This window comes from Athene noctua, chromosome 1 (assembly GCF_965140245.1).
Source record: "Athene noctua chromosome 1, bAthNoc1.hap1.1, whole genome shotgun sequence".
NCBI lineage: Eukaryota > Metazoa > Chordata > Aves > Strigiformes > Strigidae > Athene > Athene noctua.
Genome location: NC_134037.1, coordinates 263939111 through 263955418, shown reverse-complemented (window position 1 = coordinate 263955418; position 16308 = coordinate 263939111). Strand labels below are relative to the sequence as shown.

At 50.6% G+C, this 16308-nt stretch overlaps 1 pseudogene; it reads right to left on the bottom strand.

The window, feature by feature from the left end:
• Window positions 1-14302, bottom strand: part of LOC141958750 (disintegrin and metalloproteinase domain-containing protein 9-like) — a 33123-nt pseudogene extending 18821 nt beyond the window's left edge.
• Between the last annotated feature and the right edge of the window lie 2006 nt (window positions 14303-16308).

The window sequence follows — 16308 nt, the reverse complement described above, 5'->3', positions numbered from 1 at the left end:
TTAGGTGTTACCTAATTGGTAAAAGCCTGAGCCCAGGGGTTATGTGGAATTAACTCCCAAGGTTCACTGTAGATATGAAAAGTTTATTTTTCCTTTCAGGCAGTGTGAACCCCCGAGGTCTCCCCTTGCCGAGGTAACACCCATGGAGTTCATCTGGCACATTGTCCCCTTCCAGGCAAATCCCCATTCCTTGCAGTGCTGGCTACTGCAGCAGGCAAGTCTGAATATTAAAAGAAATGCAGAACGACTTTGTCTTAATAATGGGATGCATCACCTGAATTACAGCTGGAAAATAATGGGTTTGGGTAACAAGGAGCTCTTTTCTTGAGGAAGAGCACCAGCATCACCCGTTTCTCCTATGGGAGCCCCATGTGCAGGTGGGCTGGTACCCACAGATCAGGTGTGCAAGCACCAGCGAGGCAGAGCCACGGTTTATAAACTCATTGGCTTCCTCCCTGCTTTAAAGGGAAGAGTGGCCTGTAGGCTATTTCCATAAAATATAATTATTTGAAATTATTTTTAAAAGATTTGGCAATACAATATGTAGAATTGGAAAAAATAGCTTCAATAAATTTTGAGATACATATTTTACTATGCAGAAGGTTTCTTTCCCCCCAAATAAAGGAAAAGGCAACAGACAAAACAGAAACAAGGTGCTAGGTCTTAGAAAACAAATGAGTGAAATAAATGATTAAATATCTTGCAGTTTGAGATCTAACTCCCATGTCCTGGCAAAAAGGTTTCATTGAAAGGGTTGTAAACCATGTAACAATGAATTATTATATCTAAATAATGAGTGACTTTTGTATATAAAAATGAGTGAAAACTAAAAATGAGATCAAAATAATTCAGTTACAGACAACTGTATCAAAATTGGAAATAAGCTGTGCAGTCTGCGTGTGTACACATCTGGAAAAATATAAAAGGGCAGCGAAAGGGAAAAGTGAATTCTTATATCAATTTACATGACAAATATGTGCTGATTAGTACATGGACTGATTAAAATGTTACTTTTTTTTTTTTTTTTTTTCCACGAGATATCACCAGGACAAAAGACTTATCAGCATCTATATGTAAAACTTAGACGAAAGAGAAGAAAATATTCCTGCTCCCTGCATATCTCCCCGGAGCAGGTACGTGAGCTGAGTCATTAAAACGCAGGATTCTTACAGCAGTAACTGGATATGGTCGTAATTAATGTGACCGACAGCCTCCCGGTGACACCACGCAGCAAAAACCTGCAGCAACCGGGCCAGGCTGCGGCCGGTCGTCACCTGCTCCGTCCTGGCCCACATCCCCACCGCGCTGCTGATGAGCTGCAGCTTCATGGGCTTGTAGACCTGGAAGAGAGCAAGAGTTTGCATCACCCCCCCGCAGACCGTGGGGCCCGCAGCGACCCGGGGCACGGCGCTGGTCTCCGCGTTGCTTGTGCGAGAACAAATTGCTGGCTCAAGTGGGAAGAGCTGAACGTGCCGTTTATTTCTGCGAATTGTGTTGATTTCATGGAGCTTTCTGTGTAGCTGATTTTCGAGAGCCTCACGGGTGATGCGCTGGCGCCTCGACAGTGTATTCACACAGAAGCAGCAGAAGATGAAACCTGGTTTGGAGGACTCAAGAAGGAGGCGAAGGAGGGAGACTGTCATGAGCTACCAGAAAGTATTTAATGACCATCATGCTATTCCCAATCAAGTGTTTTAAAGGGTTGATTTAAAAATTATCTTTAAACTGACTTCACTCTTATTTGAAGCCATTTTTTAACAGTTGAAGTGGGTTTTAGAGCGTTGAGGAACACATCGGTTCCTAGTAGAGTAGCTGCAGCCAGGCACAGATTGTTCATCCCTTTTCCAGGGAAGCGGGTTGTGACAGCCAGCCAGCGGAGAAAACGATGATTGTTTTTAAACTGAAAGGGGAAAAGGGCTACGTTACAGCGCTGAGCGCCGAGGATTGCCTCTGCTATAACGCAACGGCCACAGCACGCTGGTAATCCCAGAATCCCAGAATCATTCCGGTTGGAAAAGCCCCTCGGGATCATCGAGTCCAACCCTCAGCCCGACTCTACAAAGTTCTCCCCTACCCCACATCCCCCACAGCTCATCCCAACGGCCCTGAAACCCCCCCAGGGATGGGGACTCCCCCCTCCCTGGGCAGCCTGTTCCACTCTCGGACCACTCTTGCTGGGAAACATTTTCTCCTCCTGCCCAGCCTGAGCCTCCCCTGGGGCAGTTTCCAGCCGTTCCCTCTTGTCCTGTCCCTGATCCCCTGGGAGCAGAGCCCAGCCCCAGCCTCTCTGCAATGTCCTGTCAGGAGCTGCAGAGAGGGATGAGGGCTCCCCTCAGCCTCCTCCTCCTCACACTCAACACTCCCAGCTCCTGCCCTGCCTCCTCACAGGATTGATTCTCCAGGCTCTTCCCCAGCCTTGTTGCCCTCCTCTGCACTTGCTCCAGCACCTCAATAACTGATAATTTTTGATCCGCACCAGCTCTTTGTTTGTGATCAGAGCCAGCTCCAAGTATCTGGTGGGCACAGGCAGGACCTGGAGACCAGGAACCTCCTGGAGGTGAACAAATGCCACTGCGGTTATTGAAATATGTTCAGGAGCTTTAAAGCTTACACTGCATCGCAAAAAAACCAAAGCGGTGTTACTCAAACTAATCCAGAATTTCCCTTAAGTACAAGAACACAGAGCGCTTATGCATTAGAGAAGGTTTAATGAGCGTAATGAGTAATCAGGGCAAGAGCAGAGAGATTCGGGGACAGAACACAGCTGTAGGTGGGGTTTTCTTGGTAGCGGGGGGATTACCGGGCGTTGCTGGTGTTGAATCACGAGCTGCAGATTCTACACGTGCTCAGACCATTTTTTTAACCATTAAATTTGGCACCACAAAAACTGGGTCAAAGGGAGAACTGGGTGGGGTCAGCACGAGCTGCCTGCATCAAGCAGCTCAGTCCGAGAAACCAGGAGGCTTAAAGAGATAATTGCAGATAAAACTTGGTCCTGAGCTGACACTCTTCAGGCCGTATGAGAGCTGCTAAAATCAACTCCTAGTTTGGCTTTGTTTTACCCAGCACACCTGCGTTCTACAGCAAATGGGAGCGTGTCCACTGATCGACCCAGCCAGTGAGAGGCCCCACGCACTGCACCTGAGATCCAGCAGCCTCTGGAAACAAGGTTTTTAGTAGTTTTTGCTTGTGCCCTTTGCACGTTTGTGCATGGGCAGCTCCGTAGTTAAAAGAAGATCTGCTGTAGGTGTGATGCCTTCGGTCCTGGATTGGGTAGAGCTCATTGACTTCTACATTTTGTACATCCAGCACATTAATTGCTGATAGTGATTGGTTAATGGGTAACCTGGGGGTTTGTTCTTCTCCTCCGAGCACGGTGTTGTTCAGGGGCAGCATCGTCCCATCTCTGGCAGGGTGAACGCTCAGTGAGACTGTGAGGGCGTCCAAGATCTGCAGATTTGGTCAAGTAATGAGGAGAAAAATAATTTGACCCTACAGAGGTTGGAATGGGCTGCCCAGGGCAGGGGGGAGTCCCCGGGATCCCTGGGGGGGTTGAAGAGTCGGGCTGAGCCAGCGCTGAGGGATCTGGGGGAGTTGGGAACGGTCAGGGGGAGGGTCATGGTTGGGCTGGAGGAGCTGCAGGGGCTTTTCCAACCTCGATGACTCTGGGATTCTGTGAAAGCCCGAGTGGTAGCTTTGGCGTTGGCTGAGATGGGAATGTGGAAGACATTTTAGCATTTCTTTTGAATAGTTCCCAGGCGTTTCGGTGGAAGAAGAGAGGAGGAGGAGTTGCTCTCTCAGAAAGACAACTCTCTAAATGGTCTGGCTGTTGCAGAAATAGGCATGGCTAAAAGGATGCTATTGCTTAAGTAATTTTAAGCATGGGGACTCATCTCTCTTCTCTGTTGAACAAATACCACTTCATTATTATTATTATTATTATTATTATTATTATTATTATTATTATTATAAATTATCCTTTTTCCCTGGCAGGTTCTCAGCAAATTCAGCAAAATTGTAGCAATTTATAAAACTATATTTCCGCCACGGGAGCTTATAAGTAATTCGTCCATCTAAATGCTTCATATTATTATCAGGAGGCAGCATCTCTGAATGTCACTCTTTATTTCTTTCACCGAATGCAATCACAGTACGCTGGCATAGGCCAGGCTGTCGCTATAAATAATCCACACTCATAGGTACAAAAATAACACTTTATCTCAGCTCCTTTGAAAGCAGGAACAGCGATGACAGACGTCCTCACAAGCTCTAAAAGCTTTCGCAAATCAAAGCAAATAAACTATTTTTCTAACCAAGGTGTTTCTGAAAGCAACCGCATCAGTAATATCCAATATCAAATGATGAAAGAAAAATCTAATTTCTTTTGAAAACATGGAAAATATGTTTGTGAACAGAAAAGAACCCGCAGATGTGTGCATTTTGACATCGCTAAAGCTTTTTTTGTGTGTAATTTAAACAAATTGAGGCAGTAGATTTTCTTACTGTAAGGTGAATGCTGACTAAAGACGCAGAGAGAGCAGTTGTTGATCTTTCTTGCCAAGATATAAAGATGCATTAAAGGAGGTCCCAAAGGAGTCAGAGCCGGAAAAAAAACTGTTCAACATCTATCCCAGAGCCTGTGGCTAACGCAGCGTGCTGGCAGACTTGTGGACAACTCCATCAGAGAAGTAGGATGAACAGACTCGAAAATATTCTGCTGCTCAAAAAGAGCAAAAAAGAAAGGAAGGGCAAACAAATGGGGTGTAGGAGTAGGAGTCATGTCGGTAAGACAGGTGATGTAACCTTCCCCCTTACCCAGTGCTCACAAGACCTCAACACTGCCGGGAGAGAGACACCCAGCCATGGCCCAAAGGCTTCCCCAAGGGGAGAGTGGCACGGACAGAGCACGGGAAGGTGCTCGGAGATTTCTCTAGAAAAGGGGAATTGCATCCTCAGAGCATCTATTTCTGACACACTAATAAAGAAGATTCAGGCCTTGCAGGACGTTGCCCAGAGGCGTTGTGCAGTCTCCATCCTTGGAGGTCTCCAAGATCCAACTGCGTAAAGCCCTGAGCAACCTGGTGAGACCTCAGAGCTGACCCTGCGTGGAGGAGGAGCCTGAACCCGAGACCTCCCGAGGCCCCTTCCAACCTGCATCATGCTATGGGATGGAGCTCAAGCCTGTTGTCAGTGGGGCTGGTGGCACCCACAGCCCGGGAACACCCCCCCCCCCCCCCCCAAGCCGTGTCCTTCCCAGGCTCTTTGGTGGGGCAGCCCTACAAGAATTGGGTCGGGAGGGAAGAGCTCTGGATGCAGAGCCCTGGTCCATGAGTCTGCACTTCCTTTTCTGGAGTCAGGTAGTCAAATACTGGTTTGTCGATAGATTTTCTACAACGGAAAGTCTGTAATGGTGGAAATCATTGCTTCTGTAGCTTCTGATCATGGCTTATTTAGAATCATTATCTAACCATCTTTGAAAATAATTAATAATTTCAGATTAGTTTATTGAAACCTTCAGCAGCTTTTACCTCTGGAGCTGACATGTCAACTCCTCTCTTTATTTCTGTCTTAAAAAATTTTTTGTTTGCTACTTCCACTTTCATTTCCACCACCATTTTTAAGACCTGAGTATTTTTTTCATGGTTTGTGAGATGAACTGGCAAGTGGGAAAGGATCTCAAGAGAGAAGCAAACCCAGGGCAGGATGATCTGCACCTGACAAAGTGCTACCTAACGCTCTCCCAGAAACTAAACGGGGTCTTCATTTCACAGTGTGGTGCTTTGGCGTGGCTGTGGGTGTGGTTTCCATGCCACGTGATGGTACTTTGCTCACCACGACTGTACAGAAATCCTGTTCGCTTCAGACCTACGGGTGGTTCACAACCCCTGTCCTGCTTTTATGAACGCAAGTTTTCCCAATGATCGGATCACTCTCAGAATTTAACATAACCGGTATGTACACACACAAATGTACAACATCGAGAGGAGCAGATGGGGAATCCTTATTTTAAGAGGGATTTTACAACTCCCATTCGCAAATTCTCCGTCGTTGGACAGATGGTCCTCGTGCTCTTCGGGCACTTGGCACAGTCGGTGTGAGCCGCCTTCCAACGCCCTTCGGTAAATGAGGTGTTGAAACGTTGAGGAGTTCTCCACGGGCTCGATTTCATACCTCAGATCTCCGATTTGCAAAACTCCACTGCGGATTTTCAAACAGAGAAGGCAGTAAGAGACGTGAACTAAATGACTTTTTAAATCATTGAGTGAATCCAAAAATAAACAAGGTGTAGGATGCTCATCAGGCTGGAGATGCCAGGCAGCCCTGCGCATCTTGCCAACAGGTAGAAGCTCCAGGAGCTCTGGGGTTCAGGACTGTTGAGATCAGCCCATATTTTATGGTTTGGGGTTTTTTTTGAAAGGAGGGGATATGGAAAGATTTAGCTCTTTCATGTGGACAGGGGTCCTGTGAGAAGATACAAGGAACTGCACTGGGGGGGCCACACCTGGAGGTTGTGTCCAGGTTTGGGCACCTCAACCCGAGAGAGATCTGGAGGGGCTGGAGCGAGGGCAGAGGAGGGCAACGAGGCTGGGGAAGGGCTGGAGAATCAATCCTGTGAGGAGGCAGGGCAGGAGCTGGGAGTGTTCAGGGTGAGGAGGAGGAGGCTGAGGGGAGCCCTCATCCCTCTCTGCAGCTCCTGACAGGACATTGCAGAGAGGCTGGGGCTGGGCTCTGCTCCCAGGGGATCAGGGACAGGACAAGAGGGAACGGCTGGAAACTGCCACAGGGGAGGGTCAGGCTGGGCAGGAGGAGAAAATGTTTCCCAGACAGAGTGGTCCGAGAGTGGAACAGGCTGCCCAGGGAGGGGGGAGTCCCCATCCCTGGGGGGGTTTCAGGGCCGTTGGGATGAGCTGTGGGGGATGTGGGGTAGGGGAGAACTTTGTAGAGTCGGGCTGAGGGTTGGACTCGCTGATCCCGAGGGGCTTTTCCAACCTGAGTGATTCAGGGATTCTGTGAAAGCCAGTGAAAATAATATGAAATAAAACCAAATATTTTCAAAGTTAGGATAATCTCTTTTTTTTTAAAAAAAAGCAGCTTCTGCTCCCCAGGATTGATATTTCTGCAGAAGATCAAAGGTCTGGGTTTGGTAACGTTGCAGAGGGATAATGTAAGAAGAGGACTGCCGAGCTGTGCGTGGTTCTGTTACGTAACCTCTCCACCTTCAGCAGAGAGCATTCCTTTCCCTGTGACTAATATTATAAAGTAAGTAAGTTCTGCAGGGAGGACTTCAGGAGGGATGTTGGTGATGGTTATGGGTGACCACCAGTTTAATGCAGCGTTTTGGAAAACTCTGAGTTGCTGGAGTCACTTATGCCCCTACAAATTTGCTTTCTGTCTCATGTTCAGAGCTTGCACTGTCAGAAAGAAATACATCCCAGACATGGAGTGCACCTGAAGAGGCAAGTTTCTTGGGAAATGCTTGTTTAGTTTGCTGTCTTTCAAAGTAATTCTTTGAACCGTCTTGGCATGTCCAATCTGCTACCTGCTTATTGGCTGCCACTGTTTGGCCAAAAATTACATTAAAACCTGTTTTCCTGTGAAAGATCTGCCTTAAACATCTACACTGGAGATGCTGTAAAAGCTGTAGTGCCGAAAAAAAATGCAGCTGTGTTTGAAAATTTGTATTTTAGTAGAGAGATGCAGCAGAAAGCATCGCACGCAGAAGTGAGGGTACCTGCTTTAAAAACAGAGATAAATCCCCATCCCAGCTCATTTGGCTCTGACCCCCCCATTCTCTCCTGGGAAAAGCTCTACCTGATCCTGAGTGCTGAGGGAGATGATGGATCCCGGGGAACCCTCCACAAACCCCTCGTAGTAGCAGTTGTCCTGCAAGGTGCAAACGTGCTTTCAGGAAAACCTCCCACGCCCAGGTCAGAAAACCCCTCTGCATCAGTGAAGGGGCACGTAAAACCTCCCCAAATCCATCCTTCACCACTTCAAAAGTGGGATTTCACCTGCAAAAAAAAGGGAAGGCATAGAAGATAAGCAGGGAAAAAGTGTGAGCCTGAGAGCTCGGCACTGGATCACGATGAATTTTCAGAGGGGTGTTTTGTGATTTCTCGATTTTTCTTTTCATTGAGTAAAATGATTTTAAAAACTTAAAAAAAAAAAAAAATTTGAAAGGGAAATCAAGTGCTCTGATGAACCTGAAATTGTTCTTCCAGTTTTTATCAGTCTCTGTACAATTTCCTTCTGTTTTTTTTAAACGAATGGTGTCAAAATTACAGATTTTTTTAGAACCAGAAAGCCACCCCGTGCTTAGATCCACTGGTATGTTTGAGCCTGCGAAGAGGAGGACGAGGAGGAGGAGGAGGAGGAGGAGGAGGAGGAGGAGGAGGAGGAGGAGGAGGAGGAGGAGGAGGAGGAGGAGGACAGTTACTTCTGTCTGTTGATGCATCCTTGACCGAGGTCTAAACTTACCTGAATATACGGAAACCTGGTTATCAGCTCTGCCTCCAGGCTGCACGAGAAAACCAGGATGTCCTTGGTTATCAAATTTCTGAAAAGCAAAGCAGAAATCCTTGGCACGGGCCCATTAATTCCCCGAGATGGCCCTGTGCAAAAAATAACAGGAGGAAGGAAAACTGGGGAAGAGCCGTACTTTGCCTGTGTCGGATGGACGAGTGGTGGTTTCCTTCTGCCGTTATTAAATGGGGTGTGTCCCCCTGCAACGGCCGAGACACTGATTAAATTCAGAAATTAATCCAGCTGTGGAAACACTATTTACAGGCTGATTTTTGGCGGGGAAGCTGGAGCCGTCCGGCTGCCCCGTTCTGCCTTCGGCACCCACCCGCAGCCCCCGCAGGGGCCATGGTCTGGACTTGTGGTCCAAAAAGTGTTTTCCAAAAAGCAAATGCCCTCTGTGAAGGCCCCATCCTTCGCCTCCAGCCGCCTGGGCACTGTAACTTCAGGGCAGATGATTCTTGATGGTCAAATAAAGCCTGAAAGAGATTCTGCATTTAGGGAGAGAAGGGCATTAATCACACCAGGCAGTGAAGGATTTCCCACCCCTACAGTGCTGATGAAGGATTTTAAGTGAAAGTTTGAAAAATTTGGTGTGTTTAAATTTTGTGAGTCCATCTGTCTTCGATGAGAGTTATAAAGGACGTGGTTTGAGCAGCTCTGCGCTGTTGATGCTGGCTCCTGATGAAACTTAGGATGCAAGAAACTCCAGAGAATATTTTTGAAAAGGGGAAAATGAGATGACTTCTGTAATTACAGGATGCTGAGCCCACATGCGTCCCCCTGCTCGCGGCCCAGTCCCCAGCCCGTGTCCCTCCATGCTTGTCCCCATCCTGCAGCCCTGCCCGTGTCTCCCAGCCCGCATCCCCCCCCATCCCTGCCCTTGCACCCCCCCCGACCCCCCCATGCCCCAGGCTGCATGTCCCAGTCCCCCCTCTGCCTTCCCCAAACAAGGTCTCAAGCTCCCATCCCCCAGCCCATGCTCCCAGCCTGCACCCCCCGTCCCACCTCCCTTCTCCTGTTGTCCCCCACGTCCCTCCACACATGTCCCCATGCCCACATCCCCCAGCCCATCCCCTGGGCATTCCCCCCAGCCCCCTGCCCCCCACATCCCCCTGCCCGCTTCCCATCCCACCTCTCTCCACCCACATCCCCCCCCTGCCCCTCCACCCTGCCCTTTGGGGTACCCCTGCCCTGCTCCATCCCCCCTGTCTCCCTCCCCCTCACCTGGAGCAGGATCGCTGCCGTGACCCCCACGTCCCTTGGGGGTGGGCAGCACCCCAGCCCCATCCTGGTGCCCCTCCAGGCCAGGCCAGCCTTGTGGGGACACTCCATCAGCGCAACCCCCACCTCAGCCCACCCTGGGGGGGTGTCACCGTTTCCGTCCCCACCACCTTGCTTGGCTGTGGCCCCATCCCCCCCAGCTGCCTGCCCCCATACTCCACCTCCTTTGGCCCCTTGTTGCCTCCCCCCCCCCCCCTATTAGACCCTCCAGCCCTGAGCTGCACCCAAGCCCCTTCTCTTCCCTCCCCCAGCTGCACTCCTGCACCACCAGCTGGCACTGGGGGCCTCCATGTCCTGTGCCCCCCAACCCCTCACCCTGCTGCCGCCCAGCCCTGCCCCGGTGTCTTCCAACTGCCACCCGGGGTCCATCTGCCACCTCCCAGCAACCCAACCCCTTCTAACTCCTGTCCCTCCCCTTGTCTCCTTTCCCCTCCCTTCTTCAACTGCCACCCATCCCACCCCATCCCATCCCATCCCATCCCATCCCATCCCATCCCATCCCATCCCATCCCATCCCATCCCTTCTCCAACTGCCTCTCTCCTCTCCTCTCCTCTCCTCTCCTCTCCTCTCCTCTCCTCTCCTCTCCTCTCCTCTCCTCTCCTCTCCTCTCCTCTCCTCTCCTCTCCTCTCCTCTCCTCTCCTCTCCTCTCCTCTCCTCTCCTCTCCTCTCCTCTCCTCTCCTCTCCCCTCCGTTCTCCTCCCTCCACCTGGGCCCTCTCTGTTCTCTCACTGGCATCCATCCCCCCCCGCCCCCCCAGCCTGTGCCTTTCCCATCAGCACTCAACTGAATTCCAGAAATCAGGGGGGCGTTAATGCTGGAGTCATCATTCTTCCCATCAGAGCATTTAAAGGGAAAATGCTGCATCACACATGCTCGCCGTGTCTCATCCCCCCGGGGGCACGGCGCTGGGCAGGGGGGTGATGGCCAAGCTCATGGCACGAGGCCCTTCTCCTGGAGGTGCCACCAGGCGAGGTGGGGCTCCCCTGGGATGAAGGCTCCCAGCTACCGGGGTCTGTGACTCCTCGCCTAAGGGCTGGTGGGTCCTTGGGAACGTGCTGAAATGCAGAAGGAAGACAAAAGCCACAGGGAGGGATCAGCCCTTTGGGAGCCCCTCGGTGATCCCCAGCAGAGCAGAGGAAGCACGATGGACACAGCGTGGGGCTGCAGGAGCAAAATCAGAGCAACAAACAAAGGATCAGAGCCAGCCCAGGGCAGAGGAAAGCTGCTGTGGCTGTGTTTGTGTCAGGAGAAACCACAGATTATCTGTTTTGAGGTGGACGAGGAGAAAAAAATCAGTGGGCGCAATTTCTGAGGATTGAGGTCACTGTGTGGGATAATGACGCCTTTGCTCTTGCTCTGTTTGCTTCCCAGTGTTCATGATTATTCTGCTCCACTTCAGAGGCAGCTGATGGTGCTGAGTTGCTGTTTTCAGAGACTTACCATGGTTGTCCTTGTGCCCTTTCCTGGGCGGTAACACCTAATTTCCTATTTGTTGGTTTGTCTTTCTGCACATGCACAACCCTTTGCTCATCAGCCCTGACACACGACTGCGCCATCTCCCAGCGATTCAGGGTCGCGGTGTTTCCCCGCGGCTCTTCCCAAATCACATTTACCTCCCTTCAAAATGTATCATGGGAAACTTTGCCACTTCTCTGATTATTTGCCACTTCTCTGCTTACTCCTTTGCTCTCTCTTGCAAAAGCATGGCAAACGACGTGGGACTCAAACCGGTGCCTGGCTCTCTCCCCTTTATTCTCTGCCCTTGTGAACATGATTTCTATTAACCAGGTATTTATTTACAGGAGATGTTTTCTTTTAACCCATGATAGCTTTGTTCCTCTATTTTGAATTTTTTGGGAGCGTAAGAGAGAGAAAGTAATGACGTAAAGGAGGAGGAACCATGTACAGAGACTGCTGGAGGGGATGGAGTGATGTTGACAGGCTTCTGTAGGTCTTCGAAATAGAAATGCTGGTTAAATTGTAAAACAACAGCTTAAATTAAGGAAAACAGAGATCTCAGGGGAAGAATCAAAAGAAACGGCTGATGTGAGAAGCTGTAGCATCAGTGATTTCCCAGGATGAGAACAGCCGGCGAGGGTAGCCAGGAGGTATGAATGAAGTTAGATCTCATCCACCAGAGAAAAGGTGACAAATCGGGTACAATAATAACGCAGCTTTAAGAAAACGTCTTTGCCCCAAGGCACTGAGCTCATGCTGAGGTTCCCAGGTTGGGGCAGAAACCTCCGAGTTCCCTAAAACCTTGCCCAAGGGGCTGTTCGTCTCTGAGTGCTTCTTAACATCTTAAAGGTAGAAAATACTCAGCAAAACAGGAAAATCCTCTGGGGTTGTGCTGCTCTTGCCTTGCTCCAGCCCAGCGAGAGGCAGGAAGGTCCCGTTCCCGTGTTGCTGATGTCACTGGAAAAATGGTGCCGTTTAGTCCTTGCTTTGCTCCGTCCCTCCTGCTGCCTGGGTGTGCAGGGCCGAGGCTGCCTGAGCCCTGGCTGCCCCAGCCCAGGGCACTGCAGGGGCTGGAGAGGGCTGGGAGGCGGGAAGGAGGCCCGAGAGGCGGTGGGGAACTGGTGAGGATGGGGAAAATGGGTGCCCAGTCTCAGTTGGGTGTGAACCGCCGTAGATTCCCATTCAAACCAGCAGCAGGTTGATGGGGACTTTTCCTGGCTGCCCTCTGCGCGGCAGGAGGAGACAGAGCAGCAGTTTGCAGTTTGTCCGAATGACCCACAGGCAGAAAATCCAATGTTTTGTGTGGCAACGGCTTCAGCCTTTCTCTAGATTTTGGTTTAAATTCACCTTCATCCTCCTTCCTTAGCAATGAAGTTGGTAAATGTTAGCGAGTATAGTTTACATATAAGTCGGGCAGCTACTCGTAAAACCATAAATGATTCTGTGAGTAAGAAACACGCTTCATCAGAGACGGTGTCCTTGCATTTCCACTTGCCCAGCCTATGGCCATAAGGGAATATTGCATTTTAATTCATAAAGCAGATTACAATGCCAAACCAGCACATCTATCAAGCAGAGGAATAACACCACCGACATATTTTAAATACACCCAAGCACAAAGTACTGCAGAGACTTACCGGATTTGGGGTTGACTGGAAAACCCAACTTCCATGTGTCTGTGCACAGGTGTTGAGGAGACCAAAAGCTTCCTGGAGGCCAATGGATAAAATTAGTGTTATGGACAGCAAATCCAAGGGCTGAGAAGCTCACAAAGTGGCACAAAGGCAGTACAAGCCTGTATCTTGCTCCCAGAGCTCGACCACCCCAAGGAATTAGGATTTGCATAGTTACGCAGAGCAGGATTTCCCCAGTATGGACACTGGTGTGCAGTGGGATTGCAACTACAGAATCACAGACTCCCAGAATCATCTCAGCTGGAAAAGCCCCTGCAGCTCCTCCAGCCCCACCATGACCCTCCCGCTGACCGTTCCCAACTCCCCCAGATCCCTCAGCGCTGGCTCAGCCCGACTCTTCAACCCCTCCAGGGATCCCGGGGACTCCCCCCTGCCCTGGGCAGCCCATTCCAACGCCCAACAGCCCCTTCTGCACAGAAATCCTTCCTCAGAGCCAGCCTGACCCTGCCCTGGGCAGCTTGAGGCCATTCCCTCGGGGCCTGGCGCTGGGGCCTTGGCTCCAGAGACTCATCCCCCCTCTCTGCCCCCTCCTGGCAGGGAGTTGCAGAGGGCCAGGAGGTCTCCCCTCAGCCTCCTCTGCTCCAGACTGAACCCCCCCAGTTCCCCCAGCCGCTCCCCAGCAGACCTGTGCTCCAGACCCTGCCCCAGCTCCGTTGCCCTTCTCTGGCCACGCTCGAGTCATTCAATGGCCTTTTTGGGGTGAGGGGCCCAAAACTGAACCCAGGAATCGAGGGGCGGCCTCCCCAGTGCTGAGCCCAGGGCTCAGATCCCTTCCCTGTCCCTGCTGGCCACGCCAGTGCTGACACAAGCCAGGATGCCGTTGCCCTCCTTGGCCCCCTGGGCACACTCTGGCTCCTCTTCAGCTGGCTGGCAATGAACACCCCCCCCCCCCCCCAACCACACCAGCTATCTCCCCCAGCAGCTACAGAATCACACAATCACAGACCGGTTGAGGTGGGCAGGGATCTCTGGACGTTGCCTGGTCCAACCCCCAGCTCAATCAGGGCCACCCAGAGCCACTTGCCTACGGCCATACCAAGATGACTCTTGAATATCTCCAAGGTGGAGACTCCAGCACCTCCCTGGACAATCTGTGCCTGGGCTTGGTCCCTCCTGATGTTCAGAGGGACACTCCTGTGTTCCAGTTTGTGCCCATGGCTTCTGGTCCTGGCACTGGGCACCACTGGGAAGAGCCTGGCCTTGGCACTCACCCTGCAGGTATTGATGCACCAATGTAGGATCACCCTGAGCTTTCTCTTCTCCAGGATGAGCGGTCCCAGCTCTCTCAGACCTTTCCTCATAGCAGGGGTGCTCCAGTCTCTTCAGCATCTTCATGGCCCTCATCTAGACTCTCCCCAGTATGTCCATGTCTCTCTTGTACTGGGGAGCCCAGAAGTCCGGCTGTGGCCTCACCGTTGCTGAGCAGAGGGGAAGGATCATCTCCCTTGACCTGCTGGCAACACTCCTCCTAACACCACCCAGGGCACCGCTGACCTTTGCTGCAAGGGCAGAAGGATGCTACTGCTTTTTCTTGTCTTGAAGACTCGTAGGAAAATGTGTGGAGCCAAACAAGATCCTTGCAATGACCTCCCCAAGGCCCGTGGAGGATTTGGTACATGGTGAGACCCTGCACATCTGCCTCTTCTTCTCCTTTCTTAGGGGTGTGAAGGGCTCAGCTCATCCCTAGCGCAAGGACTGAGCCTCTCATGGGAAAAGCATCTTCCAGGGCATGGTGTCTCCCCTGCTCCCACCAGCCTGGTGCAGAGGGACCAAGGAGGAGGCTCTCAGCAGCAGGAGCAGGGAGGAGAATCCCTCTTGATCCCTCCTTGCCTGGTCCGGTGAAAGAGGAGGCATCACACCTCAGGCACAGCAACATCCCTGCTCTGAAAGGGCAGGTCACCAACCAAGGACAAGGGGAAGGAGGCAGCTCACAGCAGAGGGGTGAGAGGAAGACCAAGGGTTTCACGACCATTGGCAGACTCTGAAAGACACCCGGCTCCTGGCAGGGTTTGCAGCTGTGCAGGTTTCTGAGGGAGGAATGATGAAGAAAGCTGTTAAGGAGGAAAGCTGCAGCAGAGTGTGACATGGGAGTGGCTTCCCAGCTGTTCCCCCAGCTCCCGGGGGTTTGGGCCATAAGGCTTTTCTTCTGTGTACAAAAAACACCTCTTCCTCCTCCTGCCCCAAACTATTTTCATGCTCTCCCAGCACAATAAATACACAGCAAATGTCCTGTAGCTCTCTGGGAGTGAAGGGGTGCAGTCAAAAGCAGAAAAATCTATGCAAAAAGCAGAGGGGAAAAAACCCCAGATATCCGTGTCACCAAGTGCTGCACTGTTGGTGCAAAGAATGAAAAATGGTGTGAAACCACCTAGGAAATGACAGGTTTGTTCTCCAGATCCTGGGGCTTCTCTGTGACGTGTCCCAGTGGAGAAGCTGCGTGACTGGGGGTCTGTCTCCAGGGTCACCCACTCACCAACCTGCAGTTTCACTTTTGCTCTTTTTTTTTTTTTTTTTTTTTTAAAAAAAAGTGTATTACTCTACTGCCGATGTTATGACATTTCCAACTCAGATTTCCCTGGCTCTTAAGTCTGTAAACAGCCCTGGAAACCTCACGGCTTTGCATTTCCCTGCTGTGATGCTTCAGCAAGATCCCTTGTGAGCCAACCTGAACTGATCTGCTTTAAGGACGGGAGAACCGTCCAGCCCAGCCACCCTGGTGTCTGCAAACATTTCCAGGTGCAGACCACCCTGCATGGAGAAATACGGGAGGCCAGATGACTTACCCCTGAAAATGTCTTTTTTTTTTTTTTTTTCTTTTTTTTTTTTTTTTTCCTGGTTGGCTGTGGATTTGCTCAGCTGGAGAGCTTGGCCCTGATGGATGAGAAGGGGAGAGAGACATCAGCTGTGGGGGGACGGGGTGTTGCTTGAAGGACTCAGGGGTTTCTTTGGAGGCTTTTGAGTGACCAAACCAAACAAAAAACAAGGAAAGACTATTTTGCAGTTCTTTTGTTCGATGGTGAGCATAAAGGAACCATGGAAAAAGAGTATCTGCTTTTACAAGGACTTTATGTAGAAGAATTCTGATTGCAAAATAGGTTACGTAAGCTCTTGTATCATTTTAAGCTATTATTATAATGGCACTTGAAACAATCTGGCCTTTGCTTCACATCCATGTGTGCATAATTTCCACAACATAGAAGCTCATAACCCACTTGGGAACAGCATCTCGGGCACGCAGAAGCAGCAGCAAGTCAAGGGGGAGAGGGCTCTCATGATGATAAGCTCCTTGAGGTGCATAGGTTTTTATAGGGATGCAAAACCAGATTTGATTTATCTTCTGATTTTCTTTC